The 14,138-nt window shown below is 44.4% G+C and overlaps 1 protein-coding gene across 1 annotated transcript in view; it reads left to right on the forward strand.

Moving 5' to 3' along the window:
• The first annotated feature begins 1,956 nt into the window (after positions 1-1,956).
• Positions 1,957-14,138, forward strand: part of RUBCNL (rubicon like autophagy enhancer) — a 63,589-nt gene continuing 51,407 nt past the window's right edge. The window contains exon 1 of the mRNA XM_075850227.1: positions 1,957-2,150. The gene's annotated coding sequence lies outside the window, so the exon portion shown is untranslated. The remainder of the gene's footprint in view (positions 2,151-14,138) is intronic.

Consider the following 14,138-nt stretch of genomic DNA (forward strand, 5'->3'; position numbering starts at 1 on the left):
TATTTCAGACAGAATCTCTACTTTTTATCAAAGTTTGTGTGTCTATTGTGTTATGCTGCTGTCTATATTATTAAAGGAGGATTCCAGCCAAAAGCATTTATCACTGGTAAGGTGACAAATGTTAGAAAAGTAGGGGTCTGACCACTGGGACCCCCACTGATTGCTGAAAATGGGGATCAAGGTCTCCCGTTTCCCTAGCCGCTCGACTGCAGTTAGGAGGATTTTGGATGGAGTGTTATGCACTGTGGCAGGGAGCATGCTCGACCGCCGCTCTATTCAGACTCTTTGTACCCATGGTCGTGCGCTTCTAGCAATCAATGGGGGTTCCAGTGGTCGGACCCCCACCGATCTACCATTTATTACCTATCCAGTGTATGGGTAAGAAAATATATTTTGGCTGTAATACCCCTTTAAGGTTCTATTCACACTAGCGTCATGACTTCCTTTTATAACAGACATGACAGCTATACTGGAGACCTGCACTATTCTTGCTGTCAAAAATACCGGAAAGCCAGAAAGAAACCCAGATGGACCCCGTTAACATTAATGTGAACAGAAAAATATAAAACATTTACTTATTATTTTATTAATTTATATAATGGTAAAATATTCCGCAGCTCTGTACAGAGATTGTCACCACTCTAATGTGTCCCTATCCCCATTAGAAACCTGGAGAAAACCCACAGAAACATGGGGAGAACATACAAACCATGCAGATGTTGTCCCAGGACCCCAGCGCTGCGACAATGCGAACTACTGATCCGCTATGTACATATGACCTTATGAGGGCTCATTCAGACGAGCGTGTATCTCGTCCGTGTGACAGCCGTTAAAACAATGGCCGTCACATGGATTCATGTACTTCAAAGGGGGCCGTTCACATGACTGTTGTTTCAACGGAGCGTGTAAAGGGTCCGTGAAAAAATAGGACACGTCCTATTTTCCTGCGTGTCCCCCATCCCACCATAGACTCTAGTCTATGGGGGATCCGTGATAACGCGTCTCGCACGGGTGAACCTCGGACGTGAAAAACTGCAGTTTTTCACATCCGATATTAGCTACGCTCGTCTGAATGTGGCCTATCCCTCCTTTTTTTTTTATGTTTTAGGACTTTTACTGAGAAGAAACCATTTGTTAAAATAAATATTTGTTTTGTGTCAAAAAACTCTTGACAGCCATAAACTTTTTTATTTTTCTGTCATTTAAGCGATGTGAGGGATTTTTTTTGCGGGACGAGCTGTCGTTTTTATTGGCACCAATTTTGGGGAACATGAGACTCTTTGATCACTTTTTATTCCGTTTTCTTTTGGAAGCTAAGGGGACCAAAAAACAGCAATTTTCCAGGATAGGTGATAAATGGATCACCACGGGGCCCGCACCGATCTTATTGAGGAGGATTTTGAATGGGGCGCCAGTCACGCATGTCTATGGGCTGGACGCTGCCCTCAGCCGTCTTCTGTGAGGAGAGGTTCACGGCAAATCCGTACCGTGTGAATGTAGACTAAGGCCAAGTTCACACGGAATATTTTCAGGCGTATTTAAACGTGTAAAACACTCATTTTACATGCCAAAATACAGTTAAAATATGCCTGCAAACTGCTACCCGTTGTTTTCATTGGGAAATACGCTGTGTAGTTTATGTCAGAATTTCAAAAGTAAGAAAATTACAGTTGTTTGAGGTTCTTTAAGGGGTTTTCTGAATGTCCAAAACCGATTGCTGGTCATATCAGTGCATTCCCTCCCTTTTTCCAGGAGTCTTTGTCCTAGTGCAGGGAATACACGGAGCAGTCGGATAATGGAGACCATACAACCTCTACACTCGGTTGACCCCATGTACGGGATTAGTAGTTGCTGGGCGGGGCTAGAGATACAGTGGGCGGGGCTAGAGATACAGTGGGCGGGACAAGGGGCGGGGCAGGCCGGCACGCTGCACAACTGTGTTGTGGGAAGCTCGGAGATAGATGAAGTGTTCACATCGCGCTGGTTCTTCTCTACGGGGAATTCTCCTCTGACCTGATCTACACGGAGGCGCTGCTGCCGGCCGGGCTCTCGTTGTTCACTCAGGGATTCATCTAATCCTGCTGGAGCAGCAGCGTTGACCGGATTATTATTATATACAGGGATTACTGCAGGAGCCGATTGTAACTAAGGTAAGAGGCGGGACAACATACTGTATCTCCGGCTGTTACTGCAGGGAGGAATGTGCCGACTACTGGTAATTATCAGCATATAATTATCCAGCGCACAGTCGTCTCCTCACATAATAATGGCTCTGTCCATGGGATCGACATCGGAGGAAAGTTTGTTGGACGCATTGGGTTGTTGTTTATTGAAGTCGCCAATGGTGTAGGACACTAGAAAAGGGCACAAGCTCGTAGTGATCGGATAGACAAATATCTGCCGGTCCTGGCAACAATTATTTGTGTATAATCCTCCAGTACAGGCGGTTTATTGCTTAGGAGGACCCGCGCCTATTTATTGCTGCATCCCGTATTCTACTGTTATCAGGATCGCTACTCTTATGAGTGGGGGGCGGGGGCAGCTATAGGTGGTGCCCCGGCTGCAATCCAACCTGCTGCCTGAAGGGGCCCAAAGATCCCGCTGCTTCATAAAGGGCACGCCAGTGTTAATCGGATGCTGGCACTCAGTTATTTCTGAAAAACTTTTTTTTTTTTTTTTCTTGCCCCCAAAAAAGCCAATATCTTTCGGAAGATTACGCTGTCCATACGCATCAGATTTTTTTTTTAATGGTAGGATCCACCAACGTTCTAACTTTCACGGATCCTGGCATGCGGCCGCCGGGAGAAATATTGATAGTATGGATTGATGTGACACATTCAGTTCTATACGGTGATGAGCGGCGTCATATACTTTTACACACACATTGCACTAAATGGACGTGTCTATGGGAGCATCGGGGATCACAGCTGACTGATTATTGGTTGGCAATGTATATATATATATATATATATTCGAGCCACCTTTGGATGTTTACATGCCAGGGAAGAAGCCGCCTTCCGTAGCCCGGGGTTACAGCTTGATCACACAGATCAATGATCAGCCTCCCTTCCCATTTGATGATCTGTTCGTATAATGGAATGAGCTGACAGTGCGGATCTTGTTCATTTCGGGCCCCCTCCCCAGGTTTGGGTGGCAGGTCCTGCAGGCAGCAGCTGGCCCATGTGTTGCTGGTTTAGGAAGCGCTTGCATTCTTTCTCTGTATTGAAATGGTAATCTGCTATGGGTGGCTGTGGAAGGGGCTTCCGCCTGGGGGCTTTTAACCCTTACTGCCCTTTTATTTATTTTTTCTTCTAGGTAATTTATTGATTACACTAGGTGTGAAAATAGGATCTATTTTTTTTTCTTCCCCTTTATCAAGTTGACTATAAATGCTGTGGTCCTAATTTTATACTTTCTGTCTTTTGAACCAGTCTTTGTGTGTTTTACCTGTATATGGGAGAATTGCATATATATGTATTACCCCGATGGCTCCTTCCGGTGATTTTTATTTGCTACTCTCCCGGGTGCCATTAGTATAAAGCACAGGAAGTTTCTGCGTTGTAATGTGCTGGTCGCTGCCACCGCCGTCCCTTCGCTGACCAGACAAAGGCGTTGTACATGGGGCCTGTATTCTCTGACTATGGGAATCCCTGGAGTAAAGTAAAACCACACAGTATTATTTAGCGTCTTATTATTTGTCAATTGTGGTATTGTGTGAGCCATATGGCAGTATTATGGGAGAACTATATGGTGGACTGCATATGGCAGTATTATGGGAGCGTTATTTGGGAACTATATGCTGGATTATGTGGCCTTCATATGGCAGTATTCTACTGGAACTATATGGCGGTATTGTGTATTGCGGTCTGAAATTTTAAGAAAAATCTAAATATGGCATGCAGGTGGGCCCTATTGTGCTTGCTTCCAAGTGCCCCACTTTCTATAAAATAGGCACCAATCTGGCATGTAGACCATGTCATGCGTATGTATGACTGACCGTATATTCATCTTCTTTCCGTAACTATATATTATATGCGTCACTTGCAGGGTAAATACTTATATCTTCACTCTAATAAGATGCTGATGTTATTGGTTTATTGATTTATCATTTGACAGATGTCCGCTCGGCACTTGGGTTGGAACCTCTGACTCATTCATCATTATTGGCATTGATAGATATCTACACTAATAAGGCCGAGTTCACACATGAACTGCAAATCTATTGTTCGGGGGGGGGGGGGGGTTTACTTTTAAAATTTCTGCAGTTTCATTGGCATACACTTTTAGTTAGAAGTGTGCTTAATCTTGGTGTAGAAGATGACGGCTTTCTCTCCCTATTTAAGTGCATTCATTTTCAGTACTAAACCTTGCAAGTCGTTTTTTTTTTTTTTTCTCCCCACACGATTGGATAAAATAAATCTACGTTGCCTGGACTTGCAAAATTAACAATGTTCTTGTTCACACATAGCAAGGTCGTTCATTACACATCATTTTCTAGCTGCAATACAGTTCTGGATTGATTTTAAAATACATAGTGCAGAGCGATCATAAAATCTAAAGAGAAATATGGGAAGTGAGTCCCGTCAAACCACTTCCTCTCCACGGCAGCCGGGCCAGAAGTGTTGGAGGTGGCACATTTTCGGAACAGTGGGCAGATTCAGCGCTTGTCACCCGCGAGTCATAGTCTGTTACTAAGAATATGTTCAGGTCACTTGAAGTCTAAATGACTAAGAAGTTTTTTTTTCTTTAATCTCAGCTGTATGGTGTACGAGTGAAACTTTGATTGGTGCCACTTTTACTCCTAGGAAATGACATTATGGTCAATTGTCTGATCTATTGTTCATATTGGATTGCTTGTGGGACACGACTGGGCAATTAATGTAAAGAAACAAAATTCAGCACAATTAACTGATGTCATCTTGTGGCATTCAGTTTTTAAGTGCCCCCCCTCCCCCGGTTTAAAGAGAATGTGTTGCTTAAGTTAATCAATTAGTATTTGAGTGATTACACATTGTTTTACTTTTTTTTTTTTCTTTTAATTTTTTTCACAAGTCAGGAAATATTATAAATTAGATTCTAATTTATAACATTTCCATGTGCTGGTCACTAGAGGGAGCAGTTCCCAAAATTGCAGCATGGTCACTGTGGTAAAGCAACCTCATTGCTTTATGCTGCAAATTTGGGGTAGACACACTTGCTCTAGTGTCCTCACACAATCCCCCCTCCCTTATTCTGGCTAGTGCCAGGAGAAGGAGGGGGTTGAATCTTCAAACCTCCTACACTGTGTGCCGCACAGACCGGTGGCGCAGACGGATCTCCTCCACTCGTAGTTGGAACGGGGTTAGGTGAGTATGTATTTTATTGGCCACGATTGGGGCAGCTGTGGGTAATTTTACTGCATTGGGGCATTATACTGTGTGGAGGGCAGTTATGGGGGGCATTATACTGTGTGAGGGCAGTTATGGGGGGCATTATACTGTGTGCAGGGCATTATACTGTGGAGGGCAGTTAAGGGGGCATATACTGTGTGGGGGCATAAAACTGTTGGCAGCTTTGGGGGGGGGGCAATATACTGTGTGGGGGCAGTGTCAGAGGGTATGTTCAATAGTTTACAGCAGGCTATTTGATTTTGAATAAATATGAATTCAATGGCAAAGCATGCAAATAGGGGGCGTTGCTTGCAAAATGGCCTAAATAGTTCATTAATCATAATCGTGGTTACATGTTCAATTAAACGTGACTTTGATTTAGGTCCTAATAGCCCAGCCCTACTATGGGATATTGGAGTTCTCGGCATGCACAATACCAGTGCTGTTTTTGGCAGTCTGTACTCTGTGCTTGCAATGCACTGAATACATTCTGATGTGACCAGTGCCCCAAAATGTGATTTCAACCAAATCTATCCAAATATTATATTTATACATTAAAGAGGCTTTGTCACCACATTATAAGTGCCCTATCTCCTACATAAGTAGATCGGTGCTATAATGTAGATGACAGCAGTGCTTTTTATTTAGAAAAACTATTTTCACCACTTTATTAGCGATTTTAGATTTATGCTAATGAGTTTCTTAATGCCCAAGTGGGCGTGTTTTTACTTTAGACCAAGTGGGCGTTGTACAGGGGAGTACATGACGCTGACCAATCAGCATCATACACTCCTCTCCATTCATTTAGTCAGCGCATAGGGATCCTTATGTGCTGTCTTATAATAAGGCTGGGTTCACACGACCATGTTACGTCCGTAATGGACGGAACGTATTTCGGCCGGAAGTCCCGGACTGAACACGGTGCAGGGAGCCGGGCTCCTAGCATCATAGTTATGTACGATGCTAGGAGTCCCTGCTTCGCTGAGGGACAACTGTCCCGTATTGTAATCATGTTTTCAGTACGGGACAGTAGTTCCACGGAGAGGCAGGGACTCCTAGCGTCGTACCTAACTATGATGCTAGGAGCCCGGCTCCCTGCACTGTGTTCGGTCCGGGACTTCCGGCCGAAATACGTTACGGACGTAACATGGTCGTGTGAACCCAGCCATACACATTAACAATACTGAAGTGTTTAGACAGTGAATAGACATTCCACGGGATGTCTATTCACAATCTCTGCACTTCGTTACCCTGTCTGTGGTAGTTACAGCAGAAGAAGCGTAATCTCGCGAGACATACGCTGTGTGAAAATCACTGACAGTCTGAACGGCCCCATTGACTAACATAGGTCCGTGCGACGCGCGTGAAAATCACGAGTGTCGCACGGACATATGTTAGTCAATGGGGCCGTTCAGACTGTCAGTGATTTTCACGCAGCGTATGCCCGCTGTGTAAAACTCACGCCGTGTCCTATATTTGCCAGTTTTTCGCGCATCACGCACCTATTGAAGCCAATGGGTGCGTGAAAATCACGCACGGCACACGGACACACTTCCGTGTGCCGTGCGTGATGCGCGCTACAGCAGTAAAAATGAATGAAAACAAAAGCACCACGTGCTTTTCTGTTTACAAACATAGAAACCGAGTGTCATAATGATGGCGGTTGCATGAAAATCACGCAGCCACCCATCATATGCTGCTGACACACGGAACTTTTATGGACCTTTTGCACGCGCAAAACACACACGCTCATGTGAATCCGGCATTATTGAAACCCATGTTATCAGCATTAACCCGTTAGTGACCGGCCCATCGTGTTTCTACGTCGGTCACTAACGGGCCTCATTCCGATGCCATAGACTTTTTACGTTGCGGCATCGGAATAAGTAAACAGAGCAGGGAGCTGTCAAATCTCCCTGCTCTCAGCTGCTAGAGGCAGCTGAGGGCTGGGAGCGTCCCTGCTCTGCTGTGTGAGATCGATATTAGTATCGCTCTCGCCCGTTTAACCCCTCAGATGCGGTGCTCAATAGCGAGCACCGCATCTGAGTGGTTTTGGAGAGAGGGAGGGAGCTCCCTCTCTCCCCCACCGACACCCGGCGATACGATCGCCGAGTGTCTGTGTCTCTAATGGCAGCCAGGTGCCTAATAAAGGCCCCCAGGTCTGCCTGTAATGAATGCCTGCTAGATCATGCCTGCGGCATGATCTAGCAGATGCCTGTCCGTTTAAAACGGACAGGCAGTAATACACTGCAATACAAAAGTATTGCAGTGTATTATAATAGCGATCTCAGAATCGCATATTAAAGTCCCCTAGTGGGACTAGTAAAAAAGTGAATAATAAAGTTTAATAAAGTTAATTAAAAAAAATGGGAATAAAAAATGAAAAACCCCACTTTTTCCCCTTACAAAATGCTTTACTATTAAAAAAACAAAGTAAAGTTACACATTTGGTATTGCCGCGTCCGTAACGACCCCGACTATAAAGCTATTACATTACTTAACCCGCACGGTGAACGGCATAAAAAATGAAATAAAAAACGACAGAAAAATTGCTGTTTTCTGTGAATACTGACTTTAAAAAAATGTGATTAAAAAGTGATCAAAAAGTCGCATCTACTCCAAAATGGTACCAATAAAAACTACAAGTCGTCCCGCCAAAAAAACAATCCCTCATACAACCGCATCTGCGAAAAAATAAAAACGTTACGGCCCTTCAAATATGGAGACACAAAAACAAATCATTTAGAAAAAAAGCGTTTTTACTGTGTAAAAGTAGTAAAACATACAAAAACTATACTAATTTGGTATCGTTGCAATCGTAACAACCCGCTGAATAAAGTTATTGTGTTATTTATACCACTCGGTAAACGGCGTAGATTTAGGACGCAAAAAAGTGTGCCGAAATTTCAGATTTTTTTTCTATCTCCCCCCCCCCCCCCAAAAAAAAAGTTAATAAAAGTTAATCAATAAATAATATGTACCTCAAAATGGTGCTATTAAAAAGTACAACTTGTCCCGCAAAAAAACAAGACCTTATACAGCTATGTCGACGCAAAAATAAAAGAGTTATAACTCTTGGAATGCGACGATTGAAAAACGTAAAAAATAGCTTGGTCATTAAGGTCCAAAATAGGCTGGTCATTAAGGGGTTAATGTTCTGTCGTGTTTTGTTTGCCTCAGAGAAAATATTTACATGGAGGTTCCCCCACAAATGAAAGTTAATTTTTGGGCTCCCAGCAGCGAGACACTCAGTGGTCAGAAGAGAGGGACCAGGAGTGAAGGGGTATCCAAATTGGTTAACCCGGTTAATTTTGTATTCTTCCTTCTTTTCTAGTTCTGCTGGCAAACAAAACCGGTTATATTTTAAGGCCGCAATAGTACCAAGAACCACATTGGGTCTCATCAGGACAAAAGTTTTGTTTGGTCATGGCAGGATCTCATTTCATTATTGGCTCTAAATAATATACAGATACTGCACGGAGCAGTATTAGGCTGGATACGGACCGAACATGCTCGTGTGAAAAGGACGGAATGTATTTCAGCTGCAAGTCCCGGACCGAACACACTGCAGGGAGCCGGGCTCCTAGCAACATAGTTATGTACGACGCTAGGAGTCCCTGCCTCTCCGTGGAACTACTGTCCCGTACTGAAAACATGATTACAGTACGGGACAGTTGTCCTGCAGCGAGGCAGGTACTCCTAGCATCGTACATAACTATGATGCTAGGAGCCCGGCTCCCTGCAGTGTGTTCGGTCCAGGACTTGCGGCCGAAATACGTTCTGTCATTTACGGACCGAATATGCTTGTGTGAATCCAGCCTTACAGCTGTGTGGATGTGGCGACTTTTCTAGATATAAAGGTTCCTCTCAGTCTACATAGCTATAAGCACAGACTCCAAAATGAGGAGTGCAGCCTTAGGGTATGGTATGTTCACACGACAGCGCAAAATATGTCTGAAATTATGGAGCGGTTTCCATGCGAAAACAGCTCCTGAATTTCAGACGTAATTGCTCGTACTCTCGTTTTTCGCGGCATCCATTACGGACGTAATTGGAGCTTTTTTTCAGTGGAGTCAATGAAAAACTGCTCCAATTACGTCCCAAGAAGTGGCACTTCTTTGAGGCGGACGTCTTTTTAAGCGCCGTCTTTTGACAGCGGCGCGTAAAAAAAAAAAAAAAGCCCGTCTACACAGAACACCGTAAGACCCACTGAATTCAATGGGCAGATGTTTGGAGCCGTATTTTCGGGCATAATTCGAGGCGTAAAACGCCTGAATTACGTCCGTAAATAGGGCGTGTGATCACACCCTAAAAGTGAAGGTGTCATGAATTTTTTTTTTTTTAAATCATATTGCTTTTAATATGATATTAACATAAATTTTATTTGTGTTCTCATGTTCTACTTTTTACTTCTCTATGGGGGCTGCCATTTTTTTTCATCTCTGTATGTGTCGATTAACGATACATACAGAGATGGAATACGGCACATACGACCCCATAGAGAACGCGAACGGTAGCCGTTCCATTCTCAGAAGCGTACGCCGTCTGTGGCAAAAACGAAGCTCGTTCACAGAGCAAAATCCGGCGCCATTTTCATGTGGACCGGAAGCCGCGGCGGGACAGTAAGATGACTACTTCCGGCCGCGGCTTCTGGCCATATGTTCAAGGAAGCAAAGGTGCAAGGAATAGGAGCGAAGGCGGCGGCAGCAGGAGAAGGAAATTTATGTTCGTGTATGTGATGTGTGTATTATGTTCGTGTTATACTGTCGTCTGAGCCCTGTATCTAATCCTCCTACACTGTGCAGTGGCTCAAAAATGGCGGCACACAGTCAGTGTAAGGCCTCATTCACACGACAAGGTCCGAGTGTCGGCCGGGAAAATCGGCCGTTTTTGGACGATTTTTCCCGGCCGGCTTGCATCCGGTTTGCTTCCGGGCCGTGTTGCCGTTTTTACCGGCCGATTTGGACCCGATTTGCATCCGTTTTTTTCCCTGTCCGTTTTAAAATCGTATGAATTTCATTTCAATTTGTTGCCACACACAGCTCTCTGTAGGTGATGCCACCCTGCCCCCTGTAGGGGTTGCCACCAAGTCCCCTGTAGGTGATGCCACACAGCCCCCTGTAGGTTGCACCCACCCACCCCCCCCCACATTCCAGGAGAAGTCACTGACTTCAATGTCCATATATGGACAGTGTAGTCACTGACTTCTCCTGGAGAGGAATTCCCTGCCACAGGTCGGGGATTCCGCTGCAGAAGTGAGTGACTTCGCTGTGTCCATATATGGACAATGTAGTCCCTCACTTCTCCTGTAGCGGAATCCCCAATCCCCGATTGGGGATTCCGACTCCTACAGGGAGCAAAAAAAGACCCTCCTCCTCCTCACATGCACTCTGCACTAGGAGGAGGAGAGAGAGCACGAGCGACGGAATACATGGCCATCACTCGGGACACATTCCGGTGATGGCCGTGTATTACCCGGCCGAAAATAGGGCATGTCCCATTTTTTGACGGCCGGTTTTCCCGGCCCGCCAAAAAAAAATCGGTCGTGTGAATAGCCCCATTAGTGGTCTATTGTTCCTAATGCAGCCGGGTGACGGCCGATTTATGAACGGCTGGCACCCGGCCGGGAAACCCTGTCGTGTGAATTCCGCCTAAGAGGTTTGGAGATTCAAACCCTTCCTTCTCCTGGCACTAGCTAGAAGAAGGGAGGGGGGATTGTGTGAGGACACTAGAGAGAGTGTGTCTACCACAAAATTGTAGCATAAAGCAATGGAGTTGCTTTACCACATTGACCATGCTGCAATTTTGGGAACTGCTCCCTCTAGTGCCCAGCACATGGAAATGTTATAAATTAGAATCTAATTTATAATATTTCCTGACTTGTGAAAAATGTAAAAAAATTAAAACAATGTGTAATCACTTAAATAATTGTTTAACAAAAAAAAAAAAAAAATTCTAGCGACACATTCCCTTTAAGGAGGATAAGTATAGGTCCCTACACTCGTGCTGGTAGCAAGATAGCGTCCTAAGGAGGTGTGACATTCTAGAAGTTTTTTTGGGGGGAGGGGGGGGGCGAATGTTTTACATAATAATTATTATTCAGAATTAGTTTCTTATGTCAGTGGACTTAGTTGCTGGGAGACATATTGCGGTCTGTAACAATGCTTCAGAAAGCATCCTAAAACAGGAACCTGTGTACTTTAGTGGTTTCTTGTGAGAGAAGCCATCACTAGTCTTTACTTACAAAATTGTGTGAATTTCAACTTAAATTGCCTCCCATTGATTTCAAAACGCTCGCGGGGAAAAAGCCACATGCCCTTTTCTTTGGGCGGTTCTGTCTATAAACTCCCATTGACATCCATGGGAGGCAGAGAATGGGTTTTCTGCGGCGGTTGTGGTCTGCGGGCAAAAAAAACGACACAAAAAACACAGCAAGTGTTTTGCCTGCAAAATACTCAGTGTGAACAGGGCATTATGCTGCATTTTCATTGCTTTTCTGTTCAGGTTTTCCCCGTTTAACTCAATGTGGATGAAACAGAAAGCAGTGTTTTTCTGCAGCAAAAATCGCAACTCAGGGAAAAAAAAAATCACGCTTACCCAGAACTCCCTGCTTATTCATCCCAGGAGGCCGGACTGGATGATGTTTTATCCTGTGTGACTTCTGCAGCCAATCACAGGCTGCAGCAGCCACATTGCCTGCAGCGTCCTCCAGGAAGGTAACCAATCGATATATACTCATATGTATGTACATTATTGTATTTAAAGGCTATGTACACTTTTTTTCAAGTTTTTTTTTTTTTGTTTATAAACCAGTCAGTCTGTGTGTTTGAAACTTTATAAATATTTTTTATTAATAATTAGTTTTACTTTTTGAGGTAAAGCTGCTCTGTATTCTCTATACAGAGCAGCTGTATCTTTAGCTATAACCTGAATGAGTCAGGACCGTGAACCTGACGGTTTCAGTGTCAGCGGGTCCTGCATTTACACGAGCGTGTCGTACGCACCTATATTACTCTATGGGGCAGTGCAGACAATGCGTGAATTTTGCGCAGCGCGAGTGCGTTGCGTAAAACTCACGACATGTTCTATAATCGTGCGTTTTTCGCGCATCACGCACCCATTGAAGTCAATGGGTGCGTGAAAACCACGCATGCCGCACGGAAGCACTTCCGTGCGAACTGCGTGATTCGCGCAAGAGCTCAAACTGAATGTAAACAGAAAAGCACCACGTGCTTTTCTGTTTACAAACATCCGAACGGAGTGTCTTAGGGATGAGCGAACCGAACTTCACCGGGTTCGGCCGAACTCGTTTTGACCGAACCCGGCAGGAGACAGTTTAACTCTTTCAGCACCCTGGACAGTGACTGTTTCTGCACCCTGGACAGTGACTTCCGATCCCAATATACGTGAACGTGTAAAAAAAAAAAAAAAGTTCTGACTTACCGATAACTCCCGACTTCTTCCTCCAGTCTGACCTCCCGGGATGACAATTCAGTCCCAGTGACAGCTGCAGCCAAGCACAGGCTGCAGCGGTCACATGGACTGCCGCGTCATCCAGGGAGGTGGGGCCGGATGTCAAGAGAGGCACGTCACCAAGGACGCGTCACCAAGGCAACGGACGGGAAGTTCTCGGTAAGAACGAACCTCTTTTTTTTTTTTTTTTTTTTTTTTTAAACCAGTTACTCGATATGGTGATCGGAATTCACTGTCGAGGGTGCTGAAAGAGTTACTGCCTATCAGTTAACTCTTTCAGCACCCTGGACAGTGACTGACGTCGACTAGCCTCATCTCTATGATGGCGGCTGCGCGAAAATCACGCAGCCGCGCATCATACACTGATGACACACGGAGCTGTCAAGTGCCTTTTTGCTCGTGTAAATGAGGCCTGAGGCTGTGAGGCAGCTCCACCTCAGGAGAATCTCTGCTGTTACCTTCCAGTTGTCTAATAAAGGCTCATTTATGTATTTAGAAAAATTCTCATAACTTTGCAAATAATAATAATAAAAAATAAAAAAAATAATCACACTAGTTATCAGCAGCAAAGCGCCTATTCGATTAGTTAGGAGATAGGGAATTGATAAACTGGTGAAAGTCTCTTGAAAGGGCCTTCCAATTTCAGTTTCCAAAATGGGGACACTTGTGGGGGGGGGGGGTTTCCACAGTTTTGTCCCCTCAGGGGATTTGTAAATGTGAACCGCAAAGCATTCCTGCTAAATTTGAGCTCCAAATGGCGCTCTTTCTCTTCTCAGCCCTGCCGTGTGTCCAAACAGCCGTTTATGACCACATGTGGTGTATTGTTTTACTTGGGAGAAATTGCTTTACAAATTTTGTGGTGCTTTATCTCTTTTCTCCTTTTTAGTACTTGTGGAAATGAGAAAAAAAAATCCTATTTCTGTAAAAAAACCTGTGCGGTCAAAATGCTCACTGTACCCCTAGATAATTTCCTTGAGGTGTGTAGTTTCCCAAATGTGGTCACTTTTGGGGGATTTCCACTATTTTGTCACTGCAAGAGCCCTTCAAACCTGACATGGTGCGTAAAATATATTCTAATAAAAATAAGACCCCAAAATCCACTAGGTGCTCCTTTGCTTCTGAGGCCGGTGCTTCAGTCTATTAGCACGCTAGGGCCACATGTGGGATATTTCCTAAAAGTGCAGAACCTGGGCAATAAATATTGAGTGGCATTTCTCTGGTAAAACTTTCTGTTAAAAAAAAAAAAGGATTCAAAATTAATTTCTGCAAAAAAATATGAAATTTGTAAACTTCACC

Source organism: Rhinoderma darwinii, chromosome 2, assembly GCF_050947455.1.
Source record: "Rhinoderma darwinii isolate aRhiDar2 chromosome 2, aRhiDar2.hap1, whole genome shotgun sequence".
NCBI lineage: Eukaryota > Metazoa > Chordata > Amphibia > Anura > Rhinodermatidae > Rhinoderma > Rhinoderma darwinii.